Raw genomic sequence first — 23,274 nt, 5'->3', positions numbered from 1 at the left:
GTGCACTATTCAGTGTCCCCTCGACGATCACCAGTGGTGTACGGCCAGTGTAGGAGATCGCTCCCCACACCATGATGCCGGGTGTTGGCCCTGTGTGCCTCGGTCGTATGCAGTCCTGATTGTGGCGCTCACCTGCATGGCTCCAAACACGCATACAACCATCATTGGCACCAAGGCAGAAGCGACTCTCATCGCTGAAGACGACACGTCTCCATTCGTCCCTCAATTCACGCCTGTCGCGACACCACTGGAGGCGGGCTGCATGATGTTGGGGCGTGAGCGGAAGACGGCCTAACGGTGTGCGGGACCGTAGCCCAGCTTCATGGAGACGGTTGCGAATGGTCCTCGCCGATACCCCAGGAGCAACAGTGTCCCTAATTTGCTGGGAAGTGGCGGTGCGGTCCCCTACGGCACTGCGTAGGATCCTACGGTCTTGGCGTGCATCCGTGCGTTGCTGCGGTCCGGTCCCAGGTCGACGGGCACGTGCACCTTCCGCCGACCACTGGTGACAACATCGATGTACTGTGGAGACCTCACGCCCCATGTGTTGAGCAATTCGGCGGTACGTCCACCCGGCCTCCCGCATGCCCACTATACGCCCTCGCTCAAAGTCCGTCAACTGCACATACGGTTCACGTCCACGCTGTCGCGGCATGCTACCAGTGTTAAAGACTGCGATGGAGCTCCGTATGCCACGGCAAACTGGCTGACACTGACGGCGGCGGTGCACAAATGCTGCGCAGCTAGCGCCATTCGACGGCCAACACCGCGGTTCCTGGTGTGTCCGCTGTGCCGTGCGTGTGATCATTGCTTGTACAGCCCTCTCGCAGTGTCTGGAGCAAGTATGGTGGGTCTGACACACCGGTGTCAATGTGTTCTTTTTTCCATTTCCAGGAGTGTATATATATAGGGTGGTACAATATGCAATGTGTGGTTTTCATGAACAATAAAACGGGCGAAAACGATGTTCATGTTGATCTCTATTCCAATTATCTGTACACGTTCTAGAGCTATATACACTACTGGACATTAAAATAGCAACACCACGAAGATGACGTGCTACAGGCGCGAAATTTAACCAACAGGAAGAAGATGCTGTGATATGCAAATGATTAGCTTTTCAGAGCATTCACACAAGGTTAGCGCCGGTGGAGACACCTACTACGTGCTGACATGAGGAAAGTTTCCAACCGATTTCTCATACAAAAACATCAATTGTCTGGCATTGCCTGGTGAAACATTGTTGTGATGCCTCGTGTAAGAAGGAGAAATGCGTACCATCACGTTTCCGACTTTGATTAAGGTCGGATTGTAGCCTATCGCGATTGAGGTTTATCGTATCGTGACATCGCTGCTTGCGTTGGTGGAAATCCAATGACTGTTAGCAGAATATGGAATCGGTGGGTTCAGGAGGGTAATACGGAACGCCGTACTGGATCCCAACTAGCTGGATCTCACTAGCAGTTGAGATGACAGGCATCTTATCAGCATGGCTGTAACGGATCGTGCAGCCACGTCTCGATCCCTCAGTCAACAGTTGGGGACGGTTGCAAGACAACAACCATCTGCACGAACACTTCGACGACGTTTGCAGCAGCATGGACTATCAGCTCGGAGACCATGGCTGCGGTTACCCTTGACGCTGCATCACAGACAGGAGCGCCTGCAATGGTGTCCTCAACGACGAACCTGGGTTCACGAATGGCAAAACGTCATTTTTTCGGATGAATACACGTTCTGTTTACAGCATCATGATGGTGGCATCCATGTTCGGCGACATCGCGATGAACGCACATTGGAAGCGTGTATTCGTCATCGCCATACTGGCGTACCACCCAGCGTGATGGTATGGGGTGCCATTGGTTCCACGTCTCGTTCACCTCTTGTTCGTATTGTCGGCACTTTGAAGAGTGGACGTTACATTTCAGATGTCTTACGACCCGTGGCTCTACCCTTCATTCGATCCCTGCAAAACCCTACATTTCAGCAGGATAATGCACGACCGCATGTTGCAGGTCCTGTACGGGCCTTTCTGGATACAGAAAATGTTCGACTGCTGCCCTGACCAGCACATTCTCCAGATCTCTCACCAATTGAAAACGTCTGGTCAATGGTGGCCGAGCAACTGGCTCGTCACAATACGCCCGTCACAACTCTTGATGAACTGTGGTATCGTGTTGAACCTGCTTGGGCAGCTGTACCTATACACGCCATCCAAGCTCTCTTTGACTCAATGCCCAGGCGTATCAAGGCCGCTATTACGGCCAGAGGTGGTAATTCTGGGTACTGATTTCTCAGGATCTATGCACCCAAATTGCGTGAAAATGTAATCACATGTCAGTTCTAGTATAATATATTTGTCTAATGAATACCCGTTTATCCTCTGCATTTCTTCTTGGTGTAGCAATTTTAATGGCCAGTAGTGTTAGGTTAGGTTAGTTTTGTTTAACGTCCCGTCAACAACGAGGTCATTAGAGACGGAGCGCAAGCTCGGGTTAGGGAAGGATGGGGAAGGAAATCGGCCGTGCCCTTTCAAAGGAACCATCCCGGCATTTTCCTGAAACGATTTAGGGAAATCACGGAAAACCTAAAACAGGATGGCTGGAGTGTATATATAAGTTTTGTGTCACCTCGGTTCCAAGAGTTCTGGAACTTGTACTGAAAATTGGAATAGATATCAACAGATCGGGCTTTTATTGCTCATGAAAACCACACATTGCGTATTGTACCACCATACAGTGAGACCCTCAGAGGTGGTGATCCAGATTGCTGTACCCGTCGGTACCTCTAATACCCAGTAGCACGTCCTCTTGCATTGATGCATGCCTGTATTTGTCGTGGCATACTATCCACAAGTCCATCAAGGCACTGTTGGTCAAGATTGTCCCACTCCTCAACAGCGATTCGGCGTAGATATTCAGAGTGGTTGGTGAGCCATGTCGTCCATAAGCAGCCCTTTTCAATCTATCCCAGGCATGTTCGATGGGGTTCTTGTCTGGATAACATGCTGGCCACTCAAGTCAAGAGATGTCGTTATCCTGAAGGAAGTCATTCACAAGATGTGTACGATGGGGGCTCGAATTGACGTCCATGAAGACGAATGCCTCGCCAATGTACTGCCAAAATGGTTTCACTATCGGTCGGAGGATGGCATTCACGTATTGTACAGCGTCTTCCATGACCACCAGCAGCGTACGTCAGCCCCACATAATGCCACCCCAAAACAGCAGGGAACCTCCACCCTGCTCCACTCTCTGTACAGTGTGTATAAGGCGTTCAGCCTGACCGGGCTGCCTCCAAATACGTCGAGGACGATTGTCCGGTTGAAGGCATATGCGAACTCAATCGGTGAAGAGAAGGTGATGCAAATCCTGAGCGGTCCATTCGGCATGTTGGGTCCAACTGTACCGCACTGCATGGTGTCGTGGTTGCAAAGATGGACCTCGCCATGGGCATTGGGAGTGAAGTTGCGCATCATGCAACCTATTGCGCACAGTTTGAGTCGTAACACGACGTCCTGTGGCTGCACAAAAAGCATCATCCAACATGGTGGCGTTGCTTTCAGGGTTCCTCCGAGACATAATCCGTAGGTAGGGGTCATCTACTGAAGTAGCAGCCCTTGGGCGACCTGAGAGAGGCATGTCATCGAAACTTCCTGTCTCTCTGTATCTCCTCCATGTTTGAACAACATCGCTTTGGTTCACTCCGAGATGCCTGGACACTTCCCTTGTTGAGAGCCCTTCCTGGCACAAAGTAACAATGTGGACGCAATCTAACAACGGTGTTGACAATCTGGGCATGGTTGAACTACAGACAACACGAACCGTGTACCTCTTTACTGGTGGAGTGACTGGAACTGATCAGCTGTCAGACCAGCTCCAACTAACAGGTGCTGCTCTTGCATGGTTGTTTACATCTTTGGACGGGTTTAGCAACATCTCTAAACAGTCAAAGGGACTGTGATACAATATCCACAGTCAACGTCTATCTTCAGTAGTTCTGGTAACGGGGTATATATAGAGGGTGAGTCACCTAACATTACCGCTGGATATATTTCGTAAACCACATCAAATACTGACGAACCGATTCCACAGACCGAACGTGAGGAGAGGGGCTAGTGTAATTGGTTAATACAAACCATACAAAAATGCACGGAAGTATGTTTTTTAACACAAACCTACGTTTTTTTGAATGAAACCACGTTAGTTTTGTTAGCACATCTGAACATATAAACAAATACGTAATCAGTGCCGTTTGTTGCATTGTAAAATGTTAATTACATCCGGAGATATTGTAACCTAAAGTTGACGCTTGAGTACCACTCCTCCGCTGTTCGATCGTGTGTATCGGAGAGCACCGAATTACGTAGGGATCCAAAGGGAACGGTGATGGACCTTAGGTACAGAAGAGATTGGAACAGCACATTACGTCCACATGCTAACACCTTTTTATTGGTCTTTTTCACTGACGCACATGTACATTCCCATGAGGGGTGAGGTACACGTACATACGTGGTTTCCGTTTTCAATTACGGAGTGGAATAGAGTGTGTCCCGACATATCAGGCCAATAGATGTTCAGTGTGGTGGCCATCATGTACCGTGTGTACCGTGATGTGCCTACAACCTCAGAGGATATGAAACAACGTATTGTGGCAGCCTGCGGCGACATTACACCACATGTACTGCGGCGTGTACGACATTCATTACGCCAGAGATTGCAATTGTGTGCAGCAAATGATGGCCACCACATTGAAAATCTATTGGCCTGACATGTCGGGACACACTCTATTCCACTCCGTAATTGAAAACGGAAACCACGTATGTACGTGTACCTCACCCCTCGTGGTAATGTACATGTGCGTCAGTGAAAAAGACCAATAAAAAGGTATTAGCATGTGGACGTAATGTGCTGTTCCAGTCTCTTCTGTACCTAAGGTCCATCACCGTTCCCTTTGGATCCCTACGTAACTCGGTGCTCTCCGATACACACGATCGAACAGCGGAGGAGTGGTACTCAAGCGTCAACTTTAGGTTACAATATCTCCGGACGTAATCAACATTTTACAATGCAACAAACGGCACTTATTACGTATTTGTTGATGTGCTAACAAAACTAACGGGGTCCATTTAAAAAAACGTAGGTGTGTGTTAAAAAACATACTTCCGTGCATTTTTGTATGGTTTGTATTAACCAATTACACTAGCCCCTCTCCTCACGTTCGGTCTGTGGAATCGGTTCGTCAGTATTTGATGTGGTTTACGAAATATATCCAGCGGTAATGTTAGGTGACTCACCCTATATATATATATATATATATATGTGTGTGTGTGTGTGTGTGTGTGTGTGTGTGTGTGTGTGTGTCCGGTGTGTGTGTGTGTGTGTGTGTGTACAAGTATACACAGTACACATTCCTCTCATACATGGTGTGCATAAATATTAAATTTTCACGCACACACACACACACACACACACACACACACACACACACACACAAATACTTACATTATGATAAAAGGGCCATAGGGTCATACTATTCTGCAACATTTACACCCAATCTCATTCTCTCCCTCTCACTCAGTTCGAGTCCCTCATGCCTTCTCAACAACTGAATAGTGTGAGCAATGGACAGTTTCAGTCCTATCATCACAAATGACCCTTTTATCGTCATAAGTCGACAGGCTGCCTTTAGATTGCAGCACAGTGCCCACCTCACGTCCTCTTTGGACCACATTCTAGTTCGCTGCACCATAAGCTGGGGCTGTACCATTTCAAACTCCACTCTACAGAAGGCACTCGATACCACATGATGCACACCCTTAGCCTTCCTCAGTGTGCCACCTTCCAACGTGTGATAAACAAACATTTTTGCTGGCAGACCTGCAAACTCCACAATCAGTGAACCATTTGCTCGTCTTTCATTAGACTGATAACCTCCTTGTTCTGTGGGACAATACCGTAAGAATTACCGCCCTTGATGAAGCTGTGTTGAATTCTTCACGATGGTATCTCATTACTTCATATGGATGACAGTTCTTCACCCAATAGATGAACCTGTCTATATCCATATAAAGTTACTTAGGATCAACAAAATGAGGTTTTGGAAGCTCATAACAGAATCAGCACATATGGAATTTGGACAGTTCTAGTATGCACATCTCACATTGACAGGGTTCATAATTCTACTGCAAACTTTGTCATTTACACAGCAACGAAATTCTAGGTGAATGTTGTGACCTGTTTAAAATTTAGCCTAGAGATGAGAGTTCTTACTCCCCAACGCCTATCCGATTTGGTTCTAATCAAAATTTCATGATGTTCCCTCAAACTCGCCATTCTTTTACTGAAAATTCAATTATTCATTAATTTTAAAAAATCTCTCTCAAAGTCAAACGTCACGGAAGCCCTCAGTGCTGTATTCAAATCAATATATTCCTTCAACCAGAGATAGCCTGGATGTTTCTAACCAGCCTCATACTCAATCTGAGGCAATACTGGAATCTGTATCTCTGCTTATTCCTGAGTATTGTCATCAGTTTGTGGATGACGGCTCCTTGTGGAACTAGTTGCTCTGGATGCAGTGGCAAACCAGTGAGCACATCATGCAAATTAATAGGACATGTGAGTTCTGTCTCCAACACATACCCCATATCAGAATCAGCCTCCATACCCTCCATATTGCCACCTTCTACTTCTTCTTCAGTAACGCTACAGCCCTTGGTGAGCCTTGGCTTCTTCAGCAATCTTCCTCCATACTTCTCGGTTATTTGCTGCTCTTTTCCACCCCCGGACTCCCATACTGGTGATATCCATTATTACCTCGTCGATCCATCTTCTTCTAGGTCTCCCTTTTCGCCTAACTGAATGGATCACACCTTTCATCATTTTCTTTGGAATTATATCCCCTGCCATTCTCTCCAAGAGTCCTAGCCATCGTATTCATTGTGATTTCACAAATTTTACTATGTCCCTGCCTTGTATTTACTCTTGTAATTCGGCATTGTAGCGTATTCTCCTGCCTTCTTCCTCCCTTATTGGCCCATAGATTTTGCGTAGTATTTTCCACTCAATGGCTCTTAGTGCATTTCTATCGTGTTCTGTCAACGTCCATACCTCTGAGCCGTATGTGACAACTGGGCGGACTAGGAAAGTATATATTAGCAATTCAGTTTTTCTTGTAACAAAGCTATTTTTGAAAAGTTGCATATTTGCGAAGTAAGCTCTGTTTCCTGCTTGTATTCTTTCCCTTATAGCCTTTCCAGTACTGTTATAATTTGTTATTGGGGCTTCCAAGTAGTTAAAAGAGGACACTCCACTGAAGCATTTCCCATTGAGGTTTAGGTTTTTAAGGGTTCTTCTGGCCTCAGAGTGTGACATTACCGTATATTTTGTTTTGTTTTCATTTACTATGAGGCCAATTTTTAGGGCTTTTGTTTCCGTTGCCCAGAATGTATTTCTTCCTACTATATCAATGTCATCAGCGTATGCACATATCTGGCGCGTTTTCATAAATATGGTGCCTCTTTTGTTGATTTTATTTACTGCACTATGCAGAGCTATATTGAATAGGACAGTGGAGAGACTATCCCCTTGCTTCACACCTTTATTAAAGTCAAAGCTTTCACTTGTTCTGCTAAGGACCTTTACTTTTGCTCTTGTCTCTGTCACTGAAATTCGGATTAGTCTTATTAATTTAGTACATATACCAACTTCTTTCAGTACTCTGTATAGTTCTTGCCGATTTATGCTGTCAAATGCTTGTCTGAAGTCGATTAATAGGAAATGCAGATCTATGTCATATTCATATAACTTTTCCATCATTTGTCTTGTCACAAATATTTGATTGGTTGTTCCTCTGTCTGGTCAAAAGCCACACTGATTTTTCCACCTAATTCCTTGCATTGTTCTTTGGGCGCCCATCAAAACTCTCCTATCGGCAGTGATTGTTGCATGGTGTGCCCGTATAAGTCATTGACATCCAAGTACTTCATGTAACTCGAATCAAGGGATGTGTTGAACCTCTCACTCATATGTGGGTTAACTGCGTTGGTGTGCCTATGGGCACATTGACAAAGTCCTCCACAGATCCCTTGTGCAAAGAAAATAAGCATGTAAGCATTTGTCAGTAGTTTGATGCTGCGCTTCATTTTCTTGACCATACCAACCCAAGACAACTCAGGGGCTGTGTAATAAAAGACGGGATCGAGAGAATATATGAATATACACTCCAGAATTTCTCGAAAACAATCACAAGCAAGCACATGTCAGCGTTTATGTAAATTTGTGCATACTCTCTTGAAGTGGAGATGTTGAATTCCTGCGAGAAATTTCACAGTATGCTCATACTCTGCATCAGATATGGAATCGCCTGTAAGGTTGCTGGAGAATGGAGTTATGTTGGACAACCTGTCTTTGTTGAGTTTTGCCAAACCATCCAGATGCTCATATGGAAAAACCCCTTACTAGTCACAAGCTGAAACTTTTCCTCATAAGGGAATGCAGCTTGGGTGATGTGCAATTCCTTCTGAGACATAATTTCAACAATTTTCTGGAATGATGCCTGCATAAAGCATTACAAGTCAAGGAAGCTGAGAGTAATTCATGGCCTCATACATTTTGAGAAATCAATGCATTTCTCAACACTCCCAGGCAGCACACTCACCTGATTTTTCTATATACCACTATTAGCCAAGTGCTCAACAAGAAAGTGAGACTCATACCCGCTTAAATGATGAAAAAGGACGGGTGTGTGTCCTGGTAATTAATAGTTCAAGCTTCATATGTTATGTGTGGCACCACGTAACTTCCCCATAAGATGATAGTGGTCCCTACAGGGAGTTTTAACTTTTCTGTCTAACGGCAGCACACAAATATGGCAGTCAACATCATTATTGCCACATCTTCGTTCTCCTTCGATTTCGTTATGGAAATGATGCTGCTGTAAAGCTTATCACTCTCCCATGGAAGTTTTTCAAGCTCATTGAGAAGCCAAACGTCAGGATTATCCCTGACATAAGATGGTTAAGGCTGGAATCATAGGGCGATGCAACTTGGTACACTGCCACATATGTATGTTTCTGTGAAGGTAGTATGTAAGGCTATAGGTCACCTTCAAGTCAACTCACAGGAGCGAGGAGGCATTCAAAGTTAGCATACACCACAACTTGGCATCGCTCCTGATGATGAGCGTTCTTAAATTTTATGAATTTGTTTTCCTCAGTAGGCATAATAACGCATACTGGGTCCTTGTAAGTGCAGTCTCCTAGATGCTTTGCTAGTAACTTGTCTGAGGAAAAGGCACTGAGGCACCTGAAGCAAATATGCTTTTTACACTTGCGTTTACTCAAACGAGTCAGGCCATGTCCCTCATCCAAACATAATGATGTCTCTCTCCAACAGAGAATAGCAGGGTGTTCACAAGCATGTTACACTCACCACCAAATTTTGGAAAATGGAAGGATCCAATGACAATATCTTTATCCTGCCTATTCTGCTCATCCGACTAGCATTTCTTCTGGCCATAAATATGAACCAATATTCTGGTATTTTCGCCTCAAATTTAGGCATGTCCTGGATCTTCATGGGGAACTTAATACCATCGGAGCTATAACACTTATGAATGTCAAGACCTCTACCATGCTGTGATGTGTGATGCGGTTTTTTCATGTAATTTATTTCGCTAGCCAGCATCTTCCGTGCAAAACGAGCTTGGTCGGTATTATTTTCGACATATACATGCCTTCTTAACAGCTATATCCTTAGGAAGCTTGAAATAGCTGGACCTTCTATTGACTGGATCATAGACATGCCTATGAATGTCAAGGTGTAGTATTCGGTTGACCCTCTAGCTTTTGCGATGGAAGATACAATGTGAGCTAAGACAAATTCTGCCCAGAACTTTTGCCAATGACATTGCTGATGTTTGCTGCTGCTGACCACTTCATGACAGATGTCCCTTTGGCAGGTGGGCAAGTGTGATCGCAGCCTCCAGCAATGGTTTCTCGGTGGGCCCCGACATGGGTTTCTCCATGTGGTGCAATGCATCACACATGCACTGTCTTCTGGTAGCTCTTGGGGCTATCGGATGGCAATGGTAGGACACATACTGGCACATGGCACACCTTTAGCCCACAGGCTTCCACAGGAGTGAATTGAAATGTCAACAGCACTCGGCACTCTGCATTTTGCCGGCAGTTCCCGCTGGCAGATGCAGCCCCACCTCCATGGTGTGTATATGTCCACACTCAGCTCCCCGTGCAGTACCTGGCAGTGCCTGGATGACAGACACACACAGTGATAAAAAACGGCAGTTGCTTACAATTACTACATCATGGGAAGTGGTGGTGGCGGGGGTGGGGGGGGAGTGCAGACGTGAGCTCCATCCAAGTGGGGGAACCCTGTCTCCCACAAACTGATTAAATAAAGAATATGCTAATTGAATTGAAGAATATATTATTGATATTGATTTTAACTTCATGTCATGAGATCCTTCCTCTCCAACAGCTCAGCACAGACTCTGTATTTTTCTCGCCAGTTTCCAGATGGCGGAGAAGAGAGGAAACATGTGGGTGGGGAAGGGAGAGGTGGGGGATTACTCAAAGGGGGAGGGGTAATTAATTCATCAATTTAATTAATTAGTTAATTCATTTTATATCAAAAATGTACTCATATTGGCGATGGAGAGGGGGAGGGAAGAGTTCGGTATTTCCCAGAAGGGTGGGAGAGGGAAAGGGGTAGGGATTTCTCAGAAGACTGGATTATTCCCAGGGGGTCATAAGTCAACCCCAGGGAGTCATAAATCAATTAACACAATCAAAATGCTCACAACCCCCTTTACCCCAATACTAATGTCAACTAAATGATTTATATTGTTCCATTAAAGTTGAAATCAGAATGAATATCAAACTACTTTATTTATATTTCGATTTCTGCTGGATTATATATTTGACATTGAATGTGTAAAAGTAAATATATAATTGATTGATGATATCTCAATCAATGCAAATCATCTTCATTTGAATATTCACTTTCATCTCGTGTACGTGCTGATTGCATTTGTGATGATCGATTCTGTTCAATTTTATATAGCTCTTTACTTTCGTTTGCATTTCGATTAGATGGAAAATTGGTTTGGTTTGGAGCATTATGAGTTCTGAGACCGCAGTGCTCTGTCTTATTGACGGCATTGCATTTTGTGATTAAAGTGTGTCAATTCAATTCAACTGTTTCGATTGCGACGCAATCTGCGATGCGAATAATCACAATTCAACTGAAAATGGACAAGTGATTCACTCCTGTTACTGTATAACCGTTGTCACTTCAAAACTCTCTGTATTTCGTAGGTAAATCTGTAAATTTATTTGAAGGATAACAACTGAACGTAATTCGTTTCATGGAACGAATGCGAAGGACTTACAACAGAATCACATTTCAAATAAAATAAACAACTGAATCAATTTTTCGTCACTGTGTAATCGACTGGCTTGATTCACCATTTCACAATCAGCTCACAAACAACATCTGTGCACGTGCCAAGTAAATTAGAGTTGCAATAGAAATAAAATACTATTGGACAAATCGCGAAACAACATAAAAGTAAAAAAAATAATATAATTTTATTTTAATTTACGCTGGAACGAGGTTTTCCAGATATTCCTCTAGATCTTCTAGATTTTTTTCAGTTAAAACATTTAATTGATCTATTTCCATCCCGGGATCATAACGAACGAAAAATAATAATCAACCAAATATGTCGTTCCTATCGTCAGTTATGATCGAGAATGCATACAAAAATTATGATTTTTGCAGTTTGCCGAATTTTCCGACTATTCTTTGTAACTGTCACGACTTTCTCCTAATAACTTTTCCAGTACCATAACGAAAAAAAAAAAACAAAGGAAGAATTATGCATACCCATCGTTCGAATCGTGAGCTATGACCTTGAGTTCATACAAAAATTCCATAGAAAAAAGCTCTTTTAGGTTTATCCCAAATTTTCCAGTTTCCCAGCAACTTTATAATTTTTATTTCCCTTATAAGTTTATTCGGACTACTTCGAATCTTTTTTTTTAAATTATCCAAATCAGTCCAGCCATTCTCAGTTGATGCACTTACCAACAAACAGCACTTAATTTTTATTTATTCAGATACGTTCTATATGTAAGACACATAACTTTTGTTTCCTAGAGTCTCTCTGAACTCTCAACATTGACTAGCAGTCGTAGAAACACTAGCATCATGTTAGTTTCGTAAAGTCTCACTGGCTTCGTGCTACATTCATAAGATTCGTACGCTCAGTATGAACGGAGAGTAGTGTGATGATTATCTGAGGACAATCTGAGTGTGGCGGCGTAAAGAGACGCGCGGACCAATCACAGATGCAGGTAGTGAAGTGATGCGAATTCGGCGTCCTCTGGTGGCGTTTCTAGAACCACTTGACGACGTCTGGCGACCTCTCTCTAGCAGCGGCTCGCGGTGGCCGATTTAAATGTTTCTTCTGCGGAGATGAGAGAGGCGCGCGACGCGCAGTATGCTGTCAACGAAGAAACAATCGACAGCGCATTTAAAATATTATAATTTCTCCGAAACGACGTTTCGGATCTCCGAGATTAAGTCGTGATTCAATTTGTCTTTCTGAATTATATGATACTAGCAGCAGAAATTATTGAAGTTCTACTCGAAAAAGCAATGCTGATACAGATATCTCTGTAGTTAACATAGGGCAATTAAAAAATGTCCATGTGATCTCTCCACTAGCAAAAATACTCCCTTCTAGCCTTCGGGAGAGGGCCGCCAAGGAGGAAGCCACCTCAAGTAAAAGAGCGGGTAAGATTCTACCAGTGGAATACACGCAGTCTACATGTGATAGGGAGTGTAAAGAACCTGAAACGAGAAATTCATCGCTCAGAAAGTAACGAGGATCAGAAAAGTGAAATGAAAAGCAGATGAGGATTTCTGTTCAAGTAACTGTAGAGTAATATCAACAGCAACAGGAAATGGCATTACGAAAGTAGTGTATATGTTGGCAGCCAGTCAAGGAATGTCTTAGGGAACTGGTTTAAAAATTATTATTTCAAAGACTTCAGTCAAGTCTTCTCCAAGTTTTCTTCCAGGGTAACTTCAGCTGTGCCTACGTGACCCAAACCGCCTGCCTTTCAGAACCAAAGTAGTTCTGACCGGTTGAAGCTGGTGACAATAGATGAATTCAGCCCTCTATTGAAGTTACTAGCGATTTCACACTACTAGTTTAGCCAATAGTGGGCGTGAGAGGCAGGTCACGTGTGTGGATGCCAGAAGGTTCAGTATAGCAGAACTGTTGCTTCTCTCTTTTGTCCCTGCGCCCCACAATCGGCCACCAACAAAACTTAATATGAACCGCCTTCTCTCGAGGCACCCACCTTCCTTCGGTTGTTCGATCTCCTAAACTGGCATACTCCTGGTAACTTCCTGCCCTAGGCGCGCCCATCCTATCCCGTATACTAAAATACACTCTAAGACAAACAAGAACGGCTCATAACGAAGGAATTATCCGAATGAGACGAAAATCTATAGATGTCCCATTCATGTAAAGACAGACAATTGATTACAGTTTCAGAAAACTTGGGTGATTTATTCACGAGAAAGACCACCACAAATGGAGCATGTCAAAAATGCATCGGTCTATCTCTGGTCCTTATGCAAGCAGTTATTCGGCTTAGAATTGATTGGTGGAGTTTTTGGATGTCCTCCTGAGAGATATCGTGCCAAATGGTGCGTTAGATCGCCAAAATCCCGAGACGGTTGGAGGGTTCTGCCCGTAAAGCTCCAAATGTTCTGAATTGGGGAGATACGCCGATCTTGGTGGCCAAGGTAGGTTTGATGACCACGAAGACAAGCAGCAGAAACTCTCGCCGTGTGCGAGTGGGCGTTATCTTGCTGAAATGTAAGCCCAGGATGGCTTGCTGTTAAGGGCAAAACAACGGGGCGTCGACCTGCCGCTCTGCTGTAAGGGTGCCGCGGATGACAACCAAAGGGGTCCTCCTACGGTATGAAATGGCAGTCCAGACTATCACTTCTGATTACCCGGCCATATGGCAGACGACCGGCAGATTGGTGTCCCACCACTGTCCGGGAGGTCTCCAGAAACGTCTTCGGAGCTCAGTTCGAAGCGGGATCCATCACTGAAGACAATTCCACTTCAGTTAGGGGGATTCCAGGCCTAAGACATGAGATGCCCTGAACAACAGTGGAATACAAACCTGACTATAGCCCGCCATACGGCTTGACAATCAGGAGTGATGGTCTGGGGCGCCATTTCTTTTCATAGCAGGACCCCTATGGTTGTCATCCGCGACACCCACACAGCACAGCGATACGTCGGCGATATTCTGCTCCCAGTTTTGTTGTCCTTCATGGAAAGCCATCCTGTTCTTACTTTTCTATAAGATAATGCCAGCCCGCACATCGTGAAATTTTGTATTACTTGTCTTCCCGCTCGCGAAATCCTACCTTGGGCCACAAGATCGCCGAATCTCTAGCCAGTTCAATATTATGGGTAGAGCCCTCCAACCAGGTCGGAATTTTGACGATCTAACACATAAGTTGGACAGACTCTGGCACGGTACCCCTCAAGAGGATATCCAACAACTCTATCAATCAATGCCAAGGCGAATAACTGCTCGCATAAGAGCCAGAGGTGGGCTAACGCATTACTGACTTGTTCAACTTGTGAAGCTTTTTCTATTGAACAAATCATCCAGTACCTTCTGAAATTGTAATTATTTGTTTATTAGTACATGAACATCATATCCACAAATTTTCGTGCCACTCGTATAATTCCTTCGTGGTGCTCCCTTTTTCAGCCTTATAGTGTATGTGCTCTATTTGACCAAATTTCCTGGTCTCGTGTAACATTAGGCCTGGATGCCCATTCCCAAGTCTTGACCGCTCGATCATCACTTGTGCAGTAGAATTCCTTATGAATAAGAAGCTATGACAGAGAGTGAACCACACTGGAACATTTCAGTGATGTGGTTACTCTCACCAGAATCAAAAGCAAACCAACTCTAACAGCAACAGTTCAGGTATACATGGCGACGTTACAAACTGAATATGAAGAGATCGAAAAATATTAAGACACTAATCGGGTAACTCTATAAAGGGAGATGAAAATCTAATAAAACTGAGGCATTGGAACGCAACAGTAGGGAAATAAACAGAAGAGAATACGTACTACGTAATAGGAATGAGATAGGAGAAAGATTGCTTGAGCTCTGCAACAAATTTCCACCAGTACACCAAATACGCTGTTCAAGAGTCACGAGAGGAGGAGGTATACTTAGAAAGGCCTTAAGATATGGAAAAATACCATCTACGTCATATCATGGTGACTCAGACTTTCCGAAGTCAGTTATTAGACTGTAAGCTTTACCCAGGATCACGATTTAGCAATGTTGTTGAGCGTGTTGAAGTTTAAGAGATCCCTTAGGAAGAATCAGTGGGTAAATAAGTGCGATACTGATGTACTGAGGAAAGATGATGTGATTTTGAAGTTCTCCAACGTTGCAGATAGTACGATAATGAGTACCACAGCAGACAGTTTCGTTGAAGAGGGATTGATTTCTCTACAAAGGGCAATCGCGGATGCTGGACAGACAAATATGGGAACGAGGAAGGTAACTACAAACAACTTTGGATAATAGAAGAAATACTTTGACCGTTTTATGAAGGTAATACAATAATTTTCAGCGAAACACAGAAATGCCCAACATAAGTCACTTAGAAATGAAGCTGAAAGGAAGTGGAGGCAACTAATGCGAAACGCCTGTAGGAAAAATGTGAAAGAATCGAAAGGAAAGTGGTCGTCGGAAGGGCAGATTCAGCAGAAATAAGACAACCTTCGATGAAATCAAAGCAAAAGTACCAATGTTAACAGTGCGAAAGGAATTTCGCTGTTAAATTCAAAGGAGAGGGCGGATTGATCGAAAGAATGCGCTGAAGGCCTCGACGAGAGAGAGTAACTGTCTGCTAACGTGATAGAAAGAGATATACGTAATTCGGTAGGGATACATAACATTCCTTCCGAATTTCTAAAATCTGGGGAACGTGGTAACCAAATGACAATGAAGAATCTATGGAACTGAAGACATACCATCAGACTTTCAACAAAATATCACCCGCACAGTCCCGAGGACAGGGAAGGGTATATAAATGCGAGAACTATTGCACAATCAGCTAAACGACACATGAATCCAAGCTCCTGAGAAGAGTAATACACAGAAGAACTGGAAAGAAAATTGAGGATATATTAGATAACGATCACGTTAGGAAAACTAAAGGCGCCAGGGAGACAGTGCTGACGTTGCGCTTGAAGTTAGAGGCAAGAATTAAGAAAAATCAAGAAACCTTAGCAGGATTCGTCGACCTAGAAAAAGCGTTCGACAATGTAAATGGCGCAAGGTGTCAGTAATTCTCAGAATAATAGATATAAACTATAGAGAAAGTCGGATAATATACAATATCTACAAGAACCATGAGGGAACAATCAGCATGGAAGATCAAGAACGAAGTGCTCGGATTAAAAAGGGTGTGAGACAAGGATGCACTCTCTGTCCCGTACCGTTCAATCTATCCGTCGAAGAAGCAATGACGGAGAGAAATTTTCAGAAACTGGATTAACATACAGCTTGAAAAGATAACAAAGATAAGATTTGCTGATGACACTACTATCCTCAGCGAATGTGAGGAAGGATTACAGGACCTACTGAATGAAATTAAGTCTAATGCTAACTTGTCGACACTAAAGAAAATACATTCCTGGGACCAACGCTGAGGATTTGTGCATGGATCAGTGTCACTCGAAACGATCTTCTCTTAGAATATATATGCAGTAAACTGTAACCAGCAATAGAGCTAATTGTATTATGACCACTGAGTGTCTCGACAAAAAGAATTGAGATACTAGCAGTTTTAAAATGTGATCTCAATTTGTTAGGGTGCTGAAAGAGATGTTGCAAATAGGAGTCTGCTATAGTGTTTGTTGAACGTATCGCACTGTATAGACAGTAGTCTACCTGCCTGCAATCAGTGCTTTCCTTTAAACAGTCGATGTTTCTGTAGGAGTTATCACTAACGTTTGTGCCCTAGAGAACGAATTTGTCATCTTTAGCTCTTATGTTAAGCACATGTTCCATGGAGCCCAATCAACCATTCGCAAACACATGAGCAATAGTTTAACTATCCTGCTTCAATTTTTGATGTTTTCCCCATATCATTCCAGATGAATACTGGGTTGTCTTCCACTAACTGGCATTAATAGACGTCTACCCTTTTCATCGTACATCTTCTTCTTATTATTATTTCGTATAGGCCAACTAAGGACCACGACATTCAACTGTTTCGTTTGGAATGGGCTTTGACGTTTGCCCAGTAGTTACGCATCCTCTAGCTGTGTTGTTCCTTCCTCTCCTTCTGTTATTCCCAATTCCTGAAGATCTTTCTCCACTTCCATCAACCATAGTGGCTTGGTCTTCCTCTTTTGCCAGTAACATAGAAGCTGGTTGGACATTCTGTCACGAAGCATCGTATAAACGTGTCCGTAAAATGCTAGACATCTTTTCCTAGCTACATCTGTGATTCTTTCACAGTAGTCGTAGAGCTCTCGGTTGGGTCGCCTTTTACAATTGTCACCCTCCTTGACTGTCCCCAGTAGCTTCCTCATTATCTTTCTCTCCTGTATTTCGACCTTTTCAGTACGTCCCTTCCTACTGAGTATTAAACGTTCTGAAGCATATAAGGCTTCAGGACGCATGACTGTCTGGTAGCGCTTCAGTTCAGTGTTACGGGAGAGACATTTTTTATTATAAGTTTTCTTGGTCAGCTGGTATGCCAGCTCTAGCTTGTTTACTCGAGTTGATAGTGCTGTTCCTTCAGATAGATTAGGTTCCAGCCATTCTCACAAGTACTTGTTCGTTTTCTTGATCTCTCCCTGGTCTAGAAGCAGTGTATTAGGAGATTCACCTATGTACGTGATGTAGTGCGTTTTTTTCAAGTGATACGTGAAGCCCAACCTTTGATGCTTGCTGTCTGAGAACGTTGAGTTGTTTCACTGAAGTTTCTACTGAATCTGATAGAAGTGCTAGGTCATCGGGAAATACCAGGTAATCAACATTGAGCCCATTGCACTTATGTCCCAGAGAGATACCATTTCATCGTACTTCAATATTATTATTATTATTATTATTAATGTTATTATTATTTTGCCATGTGAGGTGGCACAGTGGTTAGCACAATGGATTCGCTTTCGGGTGGACGACGGTTCAAATACATGTCTGGTTTTTAGATTTTGGTTTTCCGTGACTTAAATCACTTAAGGCAAATTCTGGGATGGTTTCTTTGAGAAAGTATGGCTGATTTCCTTGCCCATCCTTTCCTAATTCGTACTTGTGCTCTGTCTTTAGAGACCACGTGTCGACGAGGCACTGAACTCTAAATATTCCTTCCTTGTTAAGTTTTGAAAAAGAAGTAATGTTCCATATAGTTCATTTATAATGATAAATGTTTTTGTTTTCATTCCGATTTTCATTCTGGTACCTCACAGTTCCATTTTCACTGTTTTGTTTTTTCGTAATACGGTCTGTGTACATTCAACGTAATCTATGACATTGTGTCATTGACGCAAATATAAAATTTATTTAAAAATTGTGTAAAAATAGAAATGTTTCTCACATTCCTCACTGGAACTGTTTCTACGCTCTCTGCTGAATGTGAAAGTACTTTTTATTTTTGTGTTTGATTTTAAAGGGATGGGTTAGAATTATTAAGGTTTATTCTGAAATCTTTTCTTTATTTATTAACTGCAAGTGTCTTACTTATACCGGTGTCTCTCCTAAGGCTCGTCAGGCGCCTTTTCAAATTGTTCAGATGTCTCTGAGCAGTATGGGACTTAACTTCTGAGGTCATCAGTCCCCTAGAACTTAGAACTACTTAAACCTAACTAACCTAAGGACATCACACAAATCCATGCCCGAGGCAGGATTCGAACCTGCGACCGTAGCAGTCGCGCGGTTCCAGGCTGTAGCGCCTAGAACTGCTCGGCCACTCTGGCCGGCAAAAGGTCGATATCGTGTTGATGTAGGGCTATTGTGATCAAAATGCCCAACGGGCGTGTGCTATGTATGCTGCTCGGTATCCTGGACGACATCATCCAAGTGTCCGGACCTTTCGCCGGATAGTTACGTTATTTAAGGAAACAGGAAGTGTTCAGCCACATGTGAAACGTCAACCACGACCTGCAACAAATGATGATGCCCAAGCAGGTGTTTTAGCTGCTCTCGCGGCTAATCCGCGCATCAGTAGCAGACAAACTGAGCGAGAATCGGGAATCTCAAAAACGCCAGTGTTGAGAATGCTACATCAACATCGATTGCACCCGTACCATATTTCTATACACCAGGAATTGCATGGCGACGAATTTGAACGTCGTGTACAGTTCTGCCACTGGGCACAAGAGAAATTACGAGACGATGACAGATCTATTTAGCGACGAAGCGTCATTCAACAACAGCGGTAACGTAAACCGGCATAATATGCACTACTGGGCAACGGAAAATCCACGATGGCTGCGTCAAGTGGAGCATCAGCGACCTTGGCGGGTTAATGTATGGTGCGGCATTATGGGAGGAAGGATAATTGGCCCCCATTTTATCGATGGCAATCTAAATGGTGCAATGTATGCTGATTTCCTACGTAATGTTCTACCGATGTTACTACAAGATGTTTCACTGCATGACAGAATGGCGATGTACTTCCAACATGAAGGATGTCCGCCACATAGTTCGCCTGCGGTTGAAGCGGTATTGAATAGCATATTTCATGACAGGTGGATTGCTCGTCGAAGCACCATACCATGGCCCGCACGTTCACCGGATCTGACGTCCCCGGATTTCTTTCTGTGGGGAAAGTTGAAGGATATTTGCTATCGTGATCCACCGACAACGCCTGACAACATGCGTCAGCGCATTGTCAATGCATGTGCGAACATTAAGGAAGACGAACTACTCGCTGTTGAGAGGAATGTCGTTACACGTATTGCCAAATGCATTGAGGTTGACGGACATAATTTTCAGCATTTATTGCATTAATGTGGTATTTACAGGTAATCACGCTGTAACAGCATGCGTTCTCAGAAATGATAAGTTCACAAAGGTACATGTATCACATTGAAACAACCGAAATAAAATGTTCAAACGTATCTACGATCTGTATTTTAATTGAAAAAACCTACCTGTTAACAACTGTTCGTCTAAAATTGTGAGCCATATGTTTGTGACTAATACAGCGCCGTCTATCACAAAGTGAAAAATGTGGTCCAACTAAAACACTCATATTTCTTTACGTACTACACGAATATGTAATAAAAAATGGGGATTCCTATTTTAAAAAACGGTTTCCCCCTTCAAGCTAGACAAGTTTCGTTCTTTGTAGTTTTTTCGTTTGACGCTTATTTCGTGAGATATTTGGCCCGGTCACGATCAATGGACCACCCTGTATATGACAATAACTGTACAACGTGTTACAACCACTGTTTTTACCTGTAAATTATTTTTGTTACAAAAACTTGTTTTCAATTGTCCTGCTTGCTGTTATTGAGCACGATTACAGCTCCGTGGTTATCGACGTAGACAGCTATGTCAGACAGTGTTACACCACAGGTTTTGAAAGCACTGCATTTTTCCGCTAATTTATGAGAGTAAACTGTATTCTGCTTTCTAAACTCATTGTCGGGCACAAACATGGCAGGCGCTGACAAATGATGAAGGGTTTAGATTACGAAGCTATCTGAAGACCCCTTTCCCCAAATCAGCGGCCTTGGAAGTTCCTTCAAAAGCAATTCACAATGAACAAATATGCAGTGGCTGTCGTGTGGTGGAAAATGCCTTCGGTATATCCACTCAAGAGCCTTTTTAACGCCTGTAGACTTACAATCGCCACTGCGGACGATGTAGTCAGAGCGGCATATTTGTAACGTAAGTTGCGCTACAATTGCACCACTAGTTTGTGCAAGCCTATTATTATTTCATCTGAACTGTATTGTACACTACAGTATGCATCTGGTACTATATAACGCAAATGCGCATTTATTGAAAACCAAAGAAAACACCTGCTTGATATCCCGGGAACTTATAATTAACTTTCCCTATTTAACACGTTATAACACGGGAAATAATTACCGCACAAGTACCAAACTTGGTAGCTTTAATGTCCAGAAAATATGGTGCATGATTTCCATCCGTCACTGCACCACCGCCCACTTCCAACTATGACTACCAGTTGCCATGGTCAGTCATCGTTATTCATAGTCTCACACACCTGACTAGTCGCATTGCACTTGTTGACGTGTCAACATGAGCTTGGACAAAACGAGCATTTGTGAAGCTCTATTATCAAAACAACAGTAATGCTGCAGCTGCCCTTCGAGAATATCACCCGCTGAAAGGATTACGGAAGCGTCCTGTTTCTCCACCTGCAGTGCAGAGCATGATGAAGTTCGAATCAACTGGAGAACTGGGAGTCGTTCCGGGAAAAGGCCGACGACCGGTTGAACCGTAGATGGTTGATGAATTCACTATTGCTATGCCAAGCAGCACTGCGCGCAGTTCCAGATCGTCAGGCAGTGCGCGTGCTGTGTTACGACAGTTGAACATCCCGTGGTCCACTGTACGGAAGGTGCTTCGAACCACTCCCAAATGGTATCCGTACAATATTCATATCGTGCAGCAGCTTACACCACAGGACGCACAACGACGTGTTGACTTCGCTCTCCACTTTCTCGCAAGGATTGAAACTGACGAGGGCTGGCCCTGGACCATCCTATGGACAGACGAAGCCCAATTTTCTCTGACGGATGAGGTGAACACACAGAATTGCCGAGTATGGGGATCTTCATCTCCAGTCCCTGTGCATGAAGTTCGTCTGTATAATGAACGTGTAATTGTACGGTGTGGCTTTACGGCTACAGGCTGGCTCTCAAGGAGCAAAGACGTGCAGTGTGACTGGCCAGTGTTACTGCGATATGCTTCACCACCATGCCATATCCGCCCAGCAGGAAAGAGACGGCCGGCCGCGGTGGTCTAGCGGTTCTAGGCGCTCAGTCCGGAACCGCGCGACTGCTACGGTCGCAGGTTCGAATCCTGCCTCGGGCATGGATGTGTGTGATGTCCTTAGGTTAGTTAGGTTTAAGTAGTTCTAAGTTCTAGGGGACTGATGACCACAGATGTTAAGTCCCATAGTGCTCAGAGCCATTTGAACCATTTTTAGGAAAGAGACGCACTGAACTCAACAGTTTTCAAGCAAGACGGGGCCCCACCGTACATCGCAAGTGAAGTTCACCTGCTTCTCCGCAACACATCTGGAAACGACTGAATTATCAGCCGATCGTTTCCAAATGATTGGCCACCACGGTCACCTGACCTCAGTTCCTGTGATTTCTGGTTGTGGGGCTACCAGAAAAATAGGGTTTACCAAGGGAACATTCGCCCATATGCTGATCTGAACGGCAGCATACAAGAGGGGTAGTCAGTATACCTATGGACATGCTTCCTTCTGCGGTGCAGAATGCAATCCTGCGCTTTCAGACTCTTCTGGGCGCCATTTTGAGCCCCTTTTGTGGCAGTAATGGTATCGGAATGTAATAGTATGACGTACCGTGGTAGCACATTAAAAGTGTTTCAATTGAATTGATCTTGCATTTTCTCTTCCTCATGTCATTGACACTAATGCTACCAAGTTTGGTAGTCGTACGGCGATTATTTTCCGTGTTATAACTTGTTAAATACGGAAAGTTTAATTACAGTCACCCAGTATAATTGTGTCAATTTCCTTTTTTGTTGCCGTCTTCTCCATAACATTTTTAGAATCACGGTGTCGCACATCGCACAAAAATACATTTTCACGCACCAAATCAGTCTTTCTGTTTCTGCAGTCATCTTGTGCGTACATGTCCACCATCTGCCATCTGCACACCGCAGGCAAGGGCGAGCTACCGCGGGCGGGCGCCTCCTGTTTGGCCAGGTAGCTAGCGTGCAACACAGTGCCCGCGGCGTGTGCCCGCGTAGGTTGCGCGCTCCCTGTTTGACATGGCCCTCGTGCTCTCATACGTGGAAGACGTTATACAGGTGGGCTAGCAGTAAAATACGAGTTTAATGACAGGTACAAATATTTATCAACACTTTGTCACTAAATTATTGACTGCCTCGACGCTATTACAATGAACGTTGAACGTTATACTTAAATAAAG

Source organism: Schistocerca cancellata, chromosome 1 (assembly GCF_023864275.1).
Source record: "Schistocerca cancellata isolate TAMUIC-IGC-003103 chromosome 1, iqSchCanc2.1, whole genome shotgun sequence".
Lineage (NCBI taxonomy): Eukaryota > Metazoa > Arthropoda > Insecta > Orthoptera > Acrididae > Schistocerca > Schistocerca cancellata.
Note: the sequence above shows the minus strand (reverse complement) of the source record.